This window comes from Lathamus discolor, chromosome W, assembly GCF_037157495.1.
Source record: "Lathamus discolor isolate bLatDis1 chromosome W, bLatDis1.hap1, whole genome shotgun sequence".
In the NCBI taxonomy this organism is placed as follows: Eukaryota; Metazoa; Chordata; class Aves; order Psittaciformes; family Psittacidae; genus Lathamus; species Lathamus discolor.
The window spans coordinates 1,434,977-1,451,751 of NC_088908.1; the positions used below are offsets into that span (position 1 = coordinate 1,434,977).

At 47.7% G+C, this 16,775-nt stretch overlaps 1 protein-coding gene across 16 annotated transcripts in view; it reads right to left on the reverse strand.

Annotated features, from left to right (window-relative positions):
* The window catches only part of LOC136004249 (nuclear pore complex protein Nup93-like), a 94,088-nt gene that overhangs the window by 21,802 nt on the left and 55,511 nt on the right, over nt 1-16,775 (reverse strand). Inside the window, exon 1 of one of the 16 annotated variants that reach the window (XR_010608320.1) lies at nt 230-273. The exons of 13 other annotated variants lie outside the window; for them this stretch is intronic. The gene's annotated coding sequence lies outside the window, so the exon portion shown is untranslated. Of the gene's footprint in view, nt 1-229; nt 274-16,775 lie in introns of those variants that run through there. 2 more of the 16 variants (XR_010608316.1, XR_010608330.1) reach the window with 2 other exon arrangements.

The window sequence follows — 16,775 nt, forward strand, 5'->3', positions numbered from 1 at the left end:
TTCTTGCCCTCCCCCTGCTCCTGGAGGGAAGGAGAGGAGAATCGAAAAGAATGCAACTCCCACGGGTTGAGATAAGAACAGTTTAGTAACTAAGGTAGAACACAAATCACTACTGCTACCACCAATAATAATAATGCTAAAGGAAATAACAAGAGGAAAGAACACAACACCTCAGCACCAGCTGACTGATAACTCGCCCCACTCCCCCCAGCCGAGCACCGACCAATACCTCGTCCAACCCTGCCGTCCCAGCCCTTCCGGGTAACTCCCCGTTACCTCCTGGGCATGACGTGCTGTGGTATGGAATACCTCTTTGGTCAGTTTGGGTCAGGTGTCCTGTCTCTGCTTCCTCCCAGCCTCCCCTCCTCCCTGGCAGAGCATGAGGCTCAGAAAGTCCTTGGCCAGACCAAACATTTGAGCAGCAACTAAAAACATCAGCGTTATCAGCTCTCTTCTCAGGCCAAAAAAGCAAAACATAGCACTGTGGAGAGCTTTGCAAAGGACTGGCTGCGTGGCAGAGGCCATGCAGATGGTGATACGCTGCAGCTGGTGCAAATCTCAGATGGAAAAGTACAAGGGAGCAAGATGAGCGTGCCCTGGAGATAAACCGCGGCAGAAGCAGAACGATAATTAAGTTTGTGACCTTCAAGTTGCTTAATGTTTATCTTACTGACCAGACTCTTTATCCCTGATCCTATTTTGTATCCTGTTTTGCTGAATTCCTTTACTGTATCTTTAACCAATAATCTTGTAACATGTAAAAGCTATAAACCAATGATCTTGTAACATGCAAAAGCTATAAGCCAATAATATCTCTGTAACCGAACTATAAACATGCAAGCAAGGTATGTAAGTATCCATCTGCTTAGCAATAAATGAGACTTCTAAAGCAAGTTATGCTCGTGTCTCCCAGCCCTTTGCGACATAGCACTAAGAAGGAGAAAAATGACTGCTACTGCTGAACCCAGGACAGAAAGTCAGATTAAACATTACTTAGCAACAACTAAAAACATCGGTGTTATCAGGGTTGTTCCCAGGCTGAAAGTCAAAACCACAGCATTGCACCAGCTACTAAGAAGGAGAAAAATGACTGCTGTAGCTGAACCTATGAGACAGTGTTTTCTTCCAATGGACACCAACATTTCAGCCATAATCCATCCAGAAAGGAAAATTCAAAAAGATCCTCACTGCAGTAAGCTAACACTACTTGTAAAAACAGCTGACAAAGATGAGTGTCAAATGTAGAACATGACACTTCCAGAGACAAATGTCCCCAAATTAACACCTGAGAGCACAGATGGTAACAGAGCAGCTCTGTGATTCAGGTTCCTAGCTTTTCACTATCCCCAAGGTCAAGTCATATGCAATACACTGATGCACAACACCCCACCTAGAAGCAGGGAGGTTAGCAGAGCACTGCAGAAATGCAATACCATTTAGACCTGTTCTTAAAGAAAAGAACAAATACCAACATAACCCCAACACCACACTTAATTTTAGCCAAAGATAATCTTCTGTTTTATCAGCAACTTCACTCTGGTTATCTGTAATGTCACAATGGCAAATAATACAGTAAACAGCCCTTTTGTAGGGGTCAGTGTTATTTCTCAGAGCTCATCTGTAGTGAAGACGCAGTTTATTTTCTGTGACAGTGTAGGCTTAAATCATAGATTTTAAGTAACAATAGTGTGTGTGGCTTTAAACTAACATAGTAGAATACAGCAAACTGTTCTAACTTGCTAACACATAGAGAGAAAGGAATGTTTGGCTGATGGGGGAAGGAACATCACTGGACTGATAACAACTAAGGAGACAGTAAATAAGACCAAGGATGGCAGCCTTCAAGATAGCAGAGTGGCACCCAATGTGGAGCAAGAGTGGAACAGAACAGAAGCAAGGACATACCAACTGCTAACTCAGCACTAGGACCTTGTGAGCATGCGCAAGCACTGAGGTCATTCAGTAAACACAGTGAGGAAGACTATCAGTGACCTCCAGAGACCCCCACTCAGCAAGAAAGAGAATGCGTAATTATAATGAAAATATTACAATTAGTTCCTGGACATCTCTTGAATATGTAAGTAATTCTCTGGAAAATCTGTGAATATGCATGAGTACGCTAAATATAGAGTTGCTGCTGGCAAGCATCGGGTGCACTCACCTTTGTGAAACGATTCATGTGTGCAGCCAGTGCTGCAATAAAGAATGCTGCTTTCTAAAACTCCAAATCGAGTCTTAGAGTGTTTCTCCAACCAACTTTTATGGTAACAGCAGGAGACAGTCAAGGGGAAAAAGAGTAAAATAAACACTGTCAGAAAAGACATGAAACCTGTCTTTCCCTGTATGAGGAAAGCTGGACACAAATCAATTTAATAGGTGCACATTCACAGCAAAAGCATAGTGACAGTAAGCACTGGTTGATATTTCTTGCACTTTCTATTTACATCTCTAGGTCAAAATTTTGCACATGTGAATTTAAATGTGTAATTAAAGTGCAGGATGACAGCCTCTTTAGGGGTGTGTTAATATTGGGGTAGATGAGCCATTTTTGTCCGACTGCTACTTCTTCACTTCAGAAAAAGAGCTCACAAACACTTAGGAACACTTTGGGTGAATAACGAAAAAGGGAGCAGGTTGTTGTACCATGAAGTCTTTCAGGAGAGACTTACTTTCATCTTTATCATGAAGTACTGTTATAATGTTCTCTGTCATTCTATTTCTTGTACCCTCTTGTAGAGAATTTTACAGAAATGAATCAATAAAGCATTCTTAGACTTTGTTTTTTTCACATTGCTTGTCAAATCTGCAGGCACAGTGCCTTTTAACAGCTGTGATTAAAACCACAAGTCAGTTATGCTGTGTATCATTAAAAAGTTTGTAATGAAAATGATGGCGCCTTCGATAAGGTTTCTGGAACAATCTTGTTATAATAATGTCTTAGGTTCACCTGTAACACTTATTTTTCTCCTTAGTAGCTGATGCAGTGCTGTGTTTTCGACCTTAGTCTAAGAACAAAGCTGATAACACACCAATATTTTAGTTGTTGCTAAGTAATGCTTACCCCAATCAAGGATTTTTCAGTCTCATGCTCTGCCAGTGAGGAGGGGCACAAGAAGCCGAGAGGAAGCAGAGACAGGACACCTGACCCAAACCAGCCAAAGAGGTATTCCATACCACAGCATGTCATGGCCAGTATAGAAACTGGGAGGAGTTACCCAGAAGACCCAGATCACTGCTCGATTCGGGATGGGTATTGGTTGGCGGGTGGTGAGCCATCACCACAGGGTGGTACTGGGCATCACTTGGGTTTACTGGCTTTTTTTTCCCCTTTCCCCTTGTAGTTTTATATTCTCTCCCCTTATCATTATCAATTGCTGAGGTGAGTAGCTCGAGAGAGGACGCCTTTAACACCGGAGTGGGGGAGAGATCAGCGTCCAGGAGCCTCAACTCAGAGCAGCCAGAGCTACCGAGGGAGCTTCAAGTCCTCGACAGGACCTGCCCAGGAGCCGGCAGCTCCGCGGACGAGAGCCGCTGACTCACAGGGGGCGGAGCCAGGAGCAGCAGCACCAACCCTGAGTGGTTAAAAACCTGCCCCAGGGAGCGCGGCAAGGCAGTTTGTGCGGGCAGGCGAGCAGGATGGTGAGCACCCGTCGTATGGCCAGGGCCTGCTCTGGGAGCTCTGCTCTGGCTGCCCCGGCGGTGGCCAGCGTAGGCACCCAGATAGAGCAGATGACAGGGGAGGCTGCAGTGCAGAGCTCGGAGTGTAGAGGATGCCTGCACTGGTCTTGTGAGGGAAAGGTGCACGATGGGCAGGGATGCACTCCGTGCTCCCTGGTGGAGGTCCTCCTGCAGCAGGGGCTGAGCTGTGGAATGCTATTAGCAGGCTTCAAGATGTCAGGGAAGCTGAGAGGAAGCAGGGCTGCTTGCTCCAGCCCCATACAGTGCAGGGGCCTCAAGCTTCCCCCCCAGCTCATGAAGGAAAGAAGGAGGCCACCAACCCGGAAAACTGTGAATTAGTGACAAAGAAAAATAACAAAAGAAGGAGGAAAAGGACAATTAAAAGCAAGGGGCTTCCTCCTAAATCTGTTGTCCCCATGCAGAACCGCTTTGCTGTCCTGCAGGAGACTAACAAGGAAACGCACTTGCACCACAAGCAGCCAGATTATGCACGGGTGAAGATCTCTACTGGCGCTACAAAGAAAAAGCGGCGGGTCGTAGTAATAGGGGACTCTACTTTGAAAGGGACGGAAGCACTTGTCTGTCGGCCTGACCCCGTCTCGAGGGAGGTGTGCTGCTTACCAGGGGCACGGATCAGGGATGTTACAGAGAGGCTGCCTGCTCTAGTAAGTTCCACGAACTATTACCTGCTCCTGGTGATCCATGTGGGTGCTAGGGATATAGGTAGTAGTAGACTGGGGACCATAAAGAAAGACTACAGAGCCCTGGTGGTTAGGGGCTCCGGTGCTCAGATGGTCTTTTCGTCAATTCTCCAGGACACAGGGGAGGACCAAGAAAAAGCTAGGAGGATTGGCCAGGTTAATAAATGGTTAAAAGGGTGGTGTCATAGTCAAGGGTTTGGGTGTCTTAACATGGGACTGAAGTTAGTAGGCCAGATCTACTGGGGGCTGGTGGAGCTGCTCTGGTAAAGAAGGGGAAGAACAGTTTTGGCAGGAGGCTTGCCAGACTGGTCAAGGAGGCTTTAAACTAGATGTATTGGGGGAGGGGGGCATCATTCCATCCCAACACACCCAGTCAGTTGCCAGAACCTATAATAAATGCTCGGAACAATGTAGATATATTCCAGCTGCTCCAGCCAACGAGCCGGCTTCAATTGGAGCTCATCTCAGATGCCTCTATACAAACACCTGTAGCATGGGGAACAAACAAGAGGAATTAGAGATGTGTGCACATCTACGGGGGTATGATATAATAGGCATCACAGAAACATGGTGGGATGGCTCCTATGACTGGAGTGTTGGAATGGAAGGTTACAGGCTCTTTAGAAAAGACAGGCCTGGCAGGTGGTGAGGGGGAGTTGCCCTTTATGTTAGGGATAGGCTGGAGAGTATGGAACTCTGTCTGGGGACAGGTGAGCAGTTTACAGAGAGTTTATGGGTCAGGGTTAAAAGGAAAACAGCCGTGGGAGACATTACTGTGGGAATCTGTTACAGGCCGCCTGATCAAGGAGAACCTGTGGAGGAAGCACTCTACAGACAGATAGGAAAAGCCTCACGCTCGCAGGCCCTTGTTCTCATGGGGGATTTCAACCACCCTGACATCTGTTGGAACGATGGCACTGCACGGCACAAGCAATCCAGGAGGTTCCTCGATTGTGTGGAAGACAACTTCCTTCTGCAAGTAATAGAGGAGCCGACAAGGAGAGGTGCCATGCTTGACCTTGTGCTCACCAACAGGGAAGGGCTTGTTCTTCCCCAGATGCAAGACTCTACACTTGCACTTGTTAAATTTCATCAAGTTTCTCCCCGCCCAACTCTCCAGCCTGTCCAGGTCTCGCTGAATGGCAGCACAGCCTTCTGGTGTGTCAGCCACTCCTCCCAGTTTTGTGTCATCAGCAAACTTGCTGATGGTGCACTCAGTTCCCTCATCCAGGTCATTGATGAAAATATTAAACAGCACCGGTCCCAGCACTGACCCCTGAGGAACTCCACTAGTCACAGACCTCCAGCTAGATTCTGTGCCATTGACCACAACTCTCTGCCTTCTTCCTTTCAACCAGTTCTCGATCCACCTCACTACTTGATCGTCAATCCCACACTTCCTTAGCTTATCTATGAGGATGCTGTGGGAGACAGTATCAAATGCCTTACTGAAATCGAGAAAAACTACATCTACCGCTCTACCATCATCCCTCCACCTAGTCACTTCCTCATAGAAGGCTATAAGGTTGGTCATACATGACTTCCCCCTCATAAAACCATGTTGGCTGTTCTTAATGACCCCCTCATCCTTGATATGCCTAGTGATGGAGTCAAGAATAAGTTGTTCCATCACCTTTCCAGGGATGGAGGTAAGGCTGACCGGTCTATAATTACCCGGGTCCTCCTTCTTGCCCTTCTTATAGATTGGTGTGACCTTTGCCATGCGCCAATCCTCAGGCACCTCGCCCGTTTCCCACGACTTACCAAAGATGATGGAAAGTGGCCTAGCAATGACCTCCGCCAGCTCCCTCAGCACCCGTGGGTGCATTCCATCCGGACCCATCTATTTACAGATGTCCAGATTGCATAGTTGATCCCTAACCCAATCCTCATCTACCAAAGCAAACCCCTCCTTTGTCCTGACTCCTTCTGGGGCTATAGAAATCCGGGGCCCTCGGGGAGAGTCTGCAGGAGTAAAGACAGAGGCAAAGAAGGCATTCAGCACCTCTGCCTTCTTTATATCCTCTGTCTCCAGGGCACCCACTTCGTTCAGCAGTGGGCCTATATTGCCTCTTGTGTTAGTTTTATTTGCTATGTATTTGAAGAAGCCCTTTCTATTGTCCTTAACCCGACTAGCAAGATTGAGTTCCAAGGAGGCCTTAGCTGTCCTAATTGCCTCCCTACATCCTCTAACAACTGTCCTATATTCCTCCCAAGCGGCCAGCCCCTCCTTCCATAATCCATAGATTCTCCTTTTCCACTTGAGTTTGCCCAGCAGCTCCTTGTTTAACCACGCCGGTCTCCCAGATCCCTTACTTGATTTCCTACTCATTGGGACGCTCCGATCCTGAGCTTGGAAGAAGCGGTCCTTGAATGCTAACCAACTATCTTGAGCCCCTTTACCGCCTTTCCCATGAGACTTCCCTTAGCAGTTGACTGAAGAGGCCAAAGTTGGCCCTTCGGAAATCCAGAACTGTGGCTTTGCTAGGTATTCTATTCCTCCCACACAGGATCCTAAACTCCACCATCTCATGGTCACTGCAGCCAAGGCTGCCATTGACCGTCACCACTTCGACCAAACCCTCCTTGTTGGCGAGTACTAAATCTAGCAGCGCTGCTCCCCTAGTTGATACGTCCACCATTTGCATTAAGAAATTATCATCAATGCACTCGAGGAACCTCCTAGACTGTGAATGACTGGCTGTGTGAGTCTTCCAGCAAATATCGGGGTAGTTAAAGTCCCCCACGACAACTAAGGCATGTAGTCGCGAGGCTACTTCCAGTTGCCTGTAGAAAGCCTCATCAACTCCTTCGTCCTGATCAGGAGGTCTGTAATAGACCCCCACAACTGTATCACCCGTGCCAGTCTGTCCCTTAATTCGTACCCACAGACATTCCACTTGCTCCTCATCCGACCCCAGACAGAACTCAATACATTCTAGTTGCTCTCTCACGTAAAGAGCAACTCCACCACCTCGCTTCGCTGACCTATCTTTCCTAAAAAGGACATAGCCATCCATGACCACATTCCAGTCATGTGAACTGTCCCACCATGTCTCTGTAATTGCCACTAGATCATAACCTTTAGCCTGCACACAGACTTCTAACTCCTCCTGTTTATTCCCCATGCTGCGTGCATTGGTGTACAGGCATTTCAGGGAGCCAGTCCTAGTACCCTTTTTCCCCTGCGGGACAGGGTCTAAAAAGCTATCCTTTCCCACAAGTGAAACAAGAGATTGATAGTCCTCCTTAGCCCGCCATCCTTCAATCCCTAGCATGTTCCTCTTGGGCTTGTCCCCAACAGGCCCAGTTAAATCCCCTCCCCCCTTCATAACTAGTTTAAAGCCCTGTCAATAAGCCCTGCTAACTCCTGCCCCAAAACCCTTTTTCTTCTCTGGGACTGGTGTATCCCGCCTGTCACCAGCAAACCAGGTGTCCCATACAGCAGCCCGTGACTGAAAAACCCAAACCCCTGCCTTTGGCACCAGTCACGTAGCCATACATTAACCTGCAGAGTCTTCTTATATATCCCTTCACCCTCGCTTGCAACAGGTATGGAGGCAAACACCACTTGCGCTCCAGACCCTTTAACCAGCCCTCCCAGGGCCCTGAAGTCTCTCTTCATCGCCCTTACGTTCCTCGTAATAATTTCGTCACTGCCAACCTGAAAAACCAGCAGCGGATAGTAGTCAGACGGCTGTACCAGTTTAGAGAGTTTCTTTTTAACATCTCTAATCCGAGCCCCAGGCAGGCAGCAGACCTCCCTGTGGGGTGGATCCGGTCGACAAATGGGCCCTTCTGTTCCCCTCAGAAGGGAGTCACCCACCACAATTACTCTTCTTTTCTTCTTGGTTGGGGAAGTTCTGAGGCATGTGGGTGAGTGACTAGCCCTGGGTGACTCACTAGATAGATTTGCCTCACCATCTCCATTCACCTGGCCCTGAATTTCCAAGACCTTGTACCTGTTATTCAAGGTCAATTGGGAGGGAGGAAGGGATTGTGAGGGTTTTCGCTTACCTCTCTGAGGAGGAACCTCCCTCCATCCATCCTTGTCCATTAAGCTCTCTCCTTCTGTCTGATGGTAGGAGGGAAGGGGATCCATAACTTGTTGAACCACTTCCCTCTGCCCTTGCCTTAGGGTGTGGTTCCACCAATCTATTTCACTTTCACACTCTCTAATGGCTCTCAACCTTTCAACATCCTCCCTCAGTTCAGCCACCTGCCTGAGCAGGTCATTTATTTGCTCACAGCGAACACAAGCAGTGTCACTGGCTCCCTCCAATACAAGTGCCAGGCTCAGGCATTCGCTGCAGCCAGAGACCTGCACAGCTGCATGTCTGCAGGAAGGCTCAGTCTGGATACCCACATTAGTACTCACTACAGCTTTCGATCGTGTTGTAACCATGATCTATCTGGTCAATCAATCCGTCTACGTCCCTCAGCACTCCTTCCCCCTCCTGTACTCCAGGCGAGTCCTCTCGATGAGGCTGTTGGAACGCTTCCCTGCCCGCTCCCCTGCCCGCTCGCCTGCCCGCTCGCCTGCCCGCTCGCCTGCCCGCGCAAACTGCCTCGCCCCTCTGCCTCGACGCTCTCTGTTTGCCGGCTCTGGTCGCCGCGCTCCCTGGGAAGGTTTTTTAGCCACTCCCAGCTGGTGCCACTCCTCCTGGCTCCGCCCCCTGTGAGTCAGCCCCTCGCGGGAGCTGAGCTTCCGAGTCCTGGGCAAGTCCTGTTGAGGACTTGAGGCTCCCTCCTCAGTGGCTCTTGTCGCTCTGAGTTGAGGCTCCTGGACGCTGATCTGTCCCCTCTCACTCTCAGGTGTTGCAGGCGTCCTCTCTCAAGCTACTCACCTCACTTCAACTACCCTGATATCTGTTGGAGGGACGGTATGGTCCCTCAGAAGCAATCCAGGAAGTTCCTTGATTGTGTGGAAGACAACTTCCTTCTACACGTAATAGAGAAGCTGACAAGGAGAGGTGCCATGCTTGACCTCGTGCTCACCAACAGGGAGGGGCTGGTAGGAAATGCGATGCTCCAGGGCAGATTTAGTTGTAGTAATCATGAGATGGTCAAATTCGAGATCCTCAGGACAGTGAGAAGAGTGTGCAGCAAGCTCGCTGCCCTGGACTTCAAGAGAGCAGATTTTGGCCTCTTCAGGAACCTGCTTAGTAAGGTTCCATGGGATATAGCCCTAGAGGGCAGGGGGGCCCAAGACTTGGTTGGTATTCAAGGATCACCTGCTACAAGCTCAGGAGTGTTCTGTCCCAACTAGAAGGAAGTGCAGCAGGAGGGCCAGGAGACCTCCTTAGATGGATAAGGAGCTGCTGAGGAAAATTCAAAGGGAAAAAGAGGCTTATAAAAAATGGAAGCAAGGACAGGCGGCCTGGGTAGAGTACAGGGATGTTGTCCAGCAAGCTGGGGACCAGGTTAGGAAAGCTAAGGCCCAGTTAGAATTAAACTTGGCTAGGGATGTGAAAGATAACAGGAAGGGATTCTATAGTTACATTATGAATAAAAGACAGACTGGGGACAATGTGGGCCCTCTCCGGAAGCCCATAGAGAGAGCCCACAGGAGAACTGGCTACCCTGGATTTGGAGAAAGCAAAGGTTCTTAATGACTTCTTTGCCTCGGTCTTCACTGACAAATGCTCTGACCACACCACTCAAGTCTTGGAAGGCAGATGCAGGGACTGTGAGAATGAAGACCTTAGGCCCACTGTAGGAGAGGAGCTGGTTCGAGACCATCTTAGGAAGCTGAATGTGCACAAGTCCGTGGGACCTGATGAAACCCATCTGTGGGTCCTGAAGGAGCTGGCATTGCATGTCTTTGAAGTACCCTCTCGTGAGGTAGTTTATGCCAAGGATGCATGGAGATGATGGGATTGCTCCAACCCTGGTGTACGACCTTGCACTTGGCATGGTTAAACTTCATAAGGTTGGCATCAGCCCACCTTACAAGTGTGTCAAGGTCCCTCTGGATGGCATCCCTTCCCTCCAGCGTATCAACCGAACCACACAGCTTGGTGTCATCAGCAAATTTGCTGAGGGCGCACTCAATCTCACTGTCCATGTCACCCACAAAGATGTTGAACAAGACTGGTCCCTTAGGGACACCACTCGTTACTGGTCTCCAGCTGGACATTGAGCTGGCTTTGCTTTTCTTTACATCAGCTACCCAGAACATCAGTAATTTACTGGGTAGACAGAATCACCTTCGAGTATTGGAAGAGCTCAGTTAAACGTGACCAACTTGCTGCCTGGACAAACAACAGAAAGCACAAATGCAATGGAAAAATCATTGTTTTAACTTTTAGCTTTACAGTTCAGCTTTGCTGATGCTGTCAGGTTGCAGCTCGGCAGGACCAATGTTCCTGCCATGTCCTGGCTTGTGTGGATTCTAGGAAAAGAGCCAGGAAGTGGGAGCTTTTCTCCAGATGGTATCCTCATTCTGTTTCTTGTTTCAAATGAGGATGTAATGCTGACAGGGTCTTCAAAAAAGTCTCTCTTTTTGGGGAACTGTATCCCAACTTTGAAATTAAACAATACAAACATATGAACTTCCAGACATGTTCCTGTCAGTCTATGCACTGAACAGTCAGTCTCTCAGTCATTCCCAAATGCTTATCAACTTAATTTGATATCAGTTTAACCCAGGTTATCTTCTATTGTATAGGACCTCCCTTACACTCATGAGCATGTGTTCTTGAAGATGACAGCTATCCACTGCCCCTGTCCAGGAGTTTTAATCAGGAAAATTTTCACAATTTAAAATTTAAAGACAAATAAAGTGACACAACTACAATGGCCAAGAAGCTGTTCTGAGTTAGCCAGGAATTTATGTGAAGATAAGAGCATTGACCTCTATTGAAAAATTATAAGAGCTTTGTGATATTTGTGATTACTGCTTTCTGCAGACAATATAATAAAGTTTACAGAATAATACCCACTCAGGTGTGTTTGTCCCCAGTACAGTGAAATGTAAATGAATGAAGATATCAAAGATGATCCTAGATGATCATTTAAAACCACTGGAATTAGTTTATCACTGCATTAATTTCTCAGTAATAGTTCCATTTAAATTATATCCAGCCTGATTTTATAATCAGGCAGATGTATTTAGACCTTATGCAATATAAAAATGCCTTACAAAAAAAAAAAAAAAAAAAGACAAACCAAAGAAATCCCATTTTTTCTTTTTGCAACTGAACTAACACTAAAAATATTATAGAAGCATAGAATGATAGAATAGTTAGGGTTGGAAAGGACCTCAAGATCATCTAGTTCCAACCCCCCTGCCATGGGCAGGGACACCTCACACTAAACCATCCTACACAAGGCTTCATCCAACCTGGCCTTAAACACTGCCAGGGATGGAGCACTCACAACCTCCCTGGGCAACCCATTCCAGTGTCTCACCACCCTAACAGGAAAGAATTTCCTCCTTATATCCAATCTAAACTTCCCCTGTTTAAGTTTTAACTCGTTACCCCTTGTCCTGTCACTACAGTCCCTGACGAAGAGTCCCTCCCCAGCATCCCTATAGGCCCCCTTCAGATACTGGAAGGCTGCTATGAGGTCTCCACGCAGCCTTCTCTTCTCCAGGCTGAACAGCCCCAACTTCCTCAGCCTGTCTTCATACGGGAGGTGCTCCAGTCCCCTGATCATCCTCGTGGCCCTCCTCTGGACTTGTTCCAGCAGTTCCATGTCCTTTTTATGTTGAGGACACCAGAACTGTACACAATACTCTAAGTGAGTTCTCACAAGAGCAGAGTAGAGGGGCAGGATTACCTCCTTTGACCTGCGGGTCACGCTCCTTTTGATGCAGCCCAGGATACGGTTGGCTTTCTGGGCTGCGAGCGCACACTGCCGGCTCATGTTCATTTTCTCATCGACCAGCACCCCCAAGTCCTTCTCTGCAGGGCTGCTCTGAATCTCTTCTCTGCCCAACCTGTAGCTGTGCCTGGGATTGCCCCGACCCAGGTATAGGTCCTTGCACTTGGCTGGTTCGAGACCATCTTAGGAAGCTGAATGTGCACAAGTCCGTGGGACCTGATGAAACCCATCTGTGGGTCCTGAAGGAGCTGGCATTGCATGTCTTTGAAGTACCCTCTCGTGAGGTAGTTTATGCCAAGGATGCATGGAGATGATGGGATTGCTCCAACCCTGGTGTACGACCTTGCACTTGGCATGGTTAAACTTCATAAGGTTGGCATCAGCCCACCTTACAAGCATGTCAAGGTCCCTCTGGATGGCATCCCTTCCCTCCAGCATATCAACCGGACCACACAGCTTGGTGTCATTGGCAAACTTGCTGAGGGCGCACTCAATCCCACTGTCCATGTCACCCACAAAGATGTTGAACAAGACCAGTCCCAACACCAATCCCTGAGGGACACCACTCGTTACCAGTCTCCAGCCGGACATCGAGCCATTGACCACAACTCTTTGTGTGCGGCCATCCAGCCAGTTCTTTATCCACTGAGTGGTCCATCCATCAAATTGATATCTCTCCAATTTAGAGAGAAGGATGTCATGTGGGACAGTATCAAACGCTTTGCACAAGTACAGGTAGATGACATCGACTGCTTTACCCTTATCCATCAATTCTGTAGCCCCATCATAGAAGGCCACCAAATTGGTCAGGCAGGATTTCCCCTTAGTGAAGCCATGCTGGCTGCCACCAAACACCTTGTTGTTTTTCATGTGCCTTAGCATGCCATCCAGGAGAATGTGCTCCAATATTTTACCAGGCACAGAGGTGAGACTGACTGCTCTGTAATTCCCCAGGTCTTCCATTTTCCCCTTCATGAAAATGGGGGTTATATTTCCCTTTTTCCAGTCATCGGGAACTTCACCTGACTGCCATGATTTTTCAAATATGGTGGTGGCCAGTGGCTTAGCAACTTCATTCACCAGCTCCTTCAGGACCCGCGGATGGATTCCATCAGGTCCCACGGACTTGTGCGCGTTCAGATTTTGAAGATGGTCTCGAACCAGATCCTCTCCTACAGTGGGCCCAAGGTCTTCATTCTCACAGTCCCTGCGTCTACCTTCTAAGACCTGGGTGGTGCAGTCAGAGCCTTTGCCAGTGAAGACCGAGGCAAAGAAGTTATTCAGAACCTCAGCCTTCTCCAAATCCTGTGTAGTTAGTTCTCCCGAAAGCTTCCTCAGGGGGCCTATGGTGTCCCTAGTATTTTTTTTGTTTGCTACGTACCTGTAGAATCCCTTCCTGTTATCCTTAACATCCCTGGCTAGGTTTAATTCTAACTGGGCCTTAGCCTTCCTAACCTGGTCCCTAGCTTCCCGGACAACATCCCTGTACTCTACCCAGGCCGCCTGTCCTTGCTTCCATTTTTTATAAGCCTCTTTTTTCCTTTGAATTTTCCTCAGCAGCTCCTTATCCATCCAAGGAGGTCTCCTGGCCGTTCTGCCGCACTTCCTTCTAGTTGAGATGCAGCGCTCCTGAGCTTGTAGCAGGTGATCCTTGAATATCAACCAAGAGTCTTGGGCCCCCCTGCCCTCCAGGGCTATATCCCATGGAACCTTACTAAGCAGGCTTCTGAAGAGGCCAAAGTCTGCTCTTTTGAAGTCCAGGGCAGTGAGCTTGCTACACGCTCTTCTCACTGTCCTGGGGATCTCAAATTCGACCATCTCGTGATCACTACATCCAAGGCTGCCCTGGAGTACCACATTCTCAACAAGCCCTTCCCTGTTGGTGAGCACAAGGTCAAGCATGGCACCTCTCCTTGTCGGCTCCTCTATTACTTGCAGAAGGAAGTTGTCTTCCACACAATCGAGGAACTTCCTGGATTGCTTGTGCTGTGCAGTGCCATCGTTCCAACAGATGTCAGGGTGGTTGAAATCCCCCATGAGAACAATTCTTAATGGATACTGATATTCATAAGCATTTGGATTTTTCTTACAGTGCCAAATCATCTGACGAATTCCTTTAAACCCACCTAAACTTCGACAAATTCTTTGTTCTAAAGAACAAAGAAGCTGTTAAAGGAGGTTTCCTGGGAAACAGGCGATGGCATAAATAGCACTTCAAAGCCTTCCCCTGAAGTGCTGCGATAAATTGCAGTTATTTAAAGTAACATTAAACTATGGATGTTGTCATTAATTACTGATGTGGTTTCATCTTTTACATCAAGGGAAGAAGGGTACATCATGACTTAATGTCATTTTTTAACCAGTGCCCAAACACCAGAAACATAAAGACTGGGGCTTTATTTTGTGAATCTGGTTCCTTTGTCTCCTGCTGCAGCTTTGCACCACCAAAGAGCATCCATGTGGCTGCTGCTCTGAAGCACGGTGTATGACTGACAGGTTAAAACCTGACGGTAAGGATCTGAATTCAAAAGTGCATGCCTGAAACTAAGAAGTAACTATTGTGGGGTTTGGGTTTTCCTTTCTCCAATGTAATTTTACCCTAGCCATTATGCTTTGAGGATCACTTATTAACAAGCTGCCACAGGTGAGAACTGCCACACTGAAATTCAGTTCTTTAAATGCCCACTACCAACTTGGCAGTTCAGCAAAGAAAAAACTCAGGAACCCCAAAATTTGTCTTGCTTTTCTTTCCTATGCCAGAAGCCATGAAAACAAACTTATGTCCTTTTTTTTTTTTCCATTTCATAGTTGTATTCTGTCTTCATCTCTGAATCATTCAACTTTAAAAAAGTACTAGCTCACTAAACTATCTCATGGCTGTGCTAAAAGGAAATTTCCAAAGGAAAACTAAAGCAGTGAGTCAGGGTGGGGAAGGCCATTTCCACTCTTCATCCTGAACTGCAGAAACAGAGCACTGCATGGGTAATCATCCTGCAGCTGGTAACCAGCGTTTGAAGAGGCTTTTCCTGCAAGCTAAGAGGGGGATTTGGGGAAGGGAGAGGATATCCCTTGGGGGCAAGTCAGAACTTACCAAGATTTCAAGCAAGGAAAAGATTATGAAAAATTTATTGCAAAGAGCAGTTTCGGGTCAGGTTATTAAGCTTAATCAGATCAGCAAAAGGAAAAACAGAAGAGTGGGTAATGCACAAAGGACTGCAGAAGTGCAAGTGCACGCACACACAAACAAGCATCTTACTGCATCTCTAGTCTGATACTGCTTAAACAGCTTGGGCTGTTTTTTTCAACCACATTTGCTTCTCCCTGCCCTGAATTCAGGTCTTTCCAAAACACTCTTCAGAAATGTAATATTCATTCTGAATATTACCCATTCATGAAAGCTGCAGCTATACTGCACTGCCATCATGTTTCTAGCTTTTAAATTCATTTAGCCTAACGATGTTGCTTGTCAAAGGAGTCTTCCTTCATTTGCACTCAGCCAAACATTCAGCAAACGGAGAACTGGCTACCCTGGATTTGGAGAAGGCTGAGGTTCTCAATAACTTCTTTGCCCCAGTCTTCACTGGCAAATGCTCTGACCACAACCACCCAAGTCTTGGAAGGCAGACGCAGGGACTGTGAGAATGAAGACATTAGGCCCACTGTGGGAGAGGATCTGGTTCGAGACCATCTTAAGAACCTGAATGTGCACAAGTCCATGGGACCTGATGAAATCCATCCACGGGTCCTGAAGGAGCTGGAGAATGAAGCTGCTAAGCCACTGTCCATCTAATTTGAAAAATCATGAGTCAGGTGAAGTTCCTGACAACTGGAAAAAGGGAAATATAACCCCCATTTTCAAGAAGGGGAAAATGGATGACCCAGGGAACTACAGACCAGTCAGTCTCACCTCTGTGCCTGGCAAAATCTTGGAGCACATTCTCCTGGAAGGCATGCTAAGGCACATGAAAAACAACAAGGTGTTTGGTGGCAGCCAGCATGGCTTCACTAAGGGGAAATCCTGCCTGACCAATTTGGTGGCCTTCATGATGGAGCAACGGAACTGATGGCAGGGGTAGAGCAGTTGATGTCATCTACCTGGACTTGTGCAAAGCGATTGACACTGTCCCGCACAACATCCTTGTCTCTAAATTGGAGAAACATCAATCTGATGGATGGAACTGGCTGGATGGCCACACGCGGAGAGTTGTGGTCAGTGGCTCAATGTCCAGCTGGAGACCAGCAACGAGTGTTGTCCCTCAGGGATCGGTGTTGGGACTGGTCTTGTTCAACATCTTTGTGGGTGACATGGACAGTGGGATTGAGTGCGCCCTCAGCAAGTCTGCCGATGACACCAAGCTGTGTGGTTCAGTTGATATGCTGGAGGGAAGGGATGCCATCCAGAGGGACCTCGACACAGTTGTAAAGTGGGCTGATGCCAACCTTATGAAGTTTAACCAAGCCAAGTGCAAGGACCTATACCTGGGTCAGGGCAATCCCAGGCACAGCTACAGGTTGGGCAGAGAAGAGATTCAGAGCAGCCTCCCTGAAGAGAAGGACTTGGGAGTG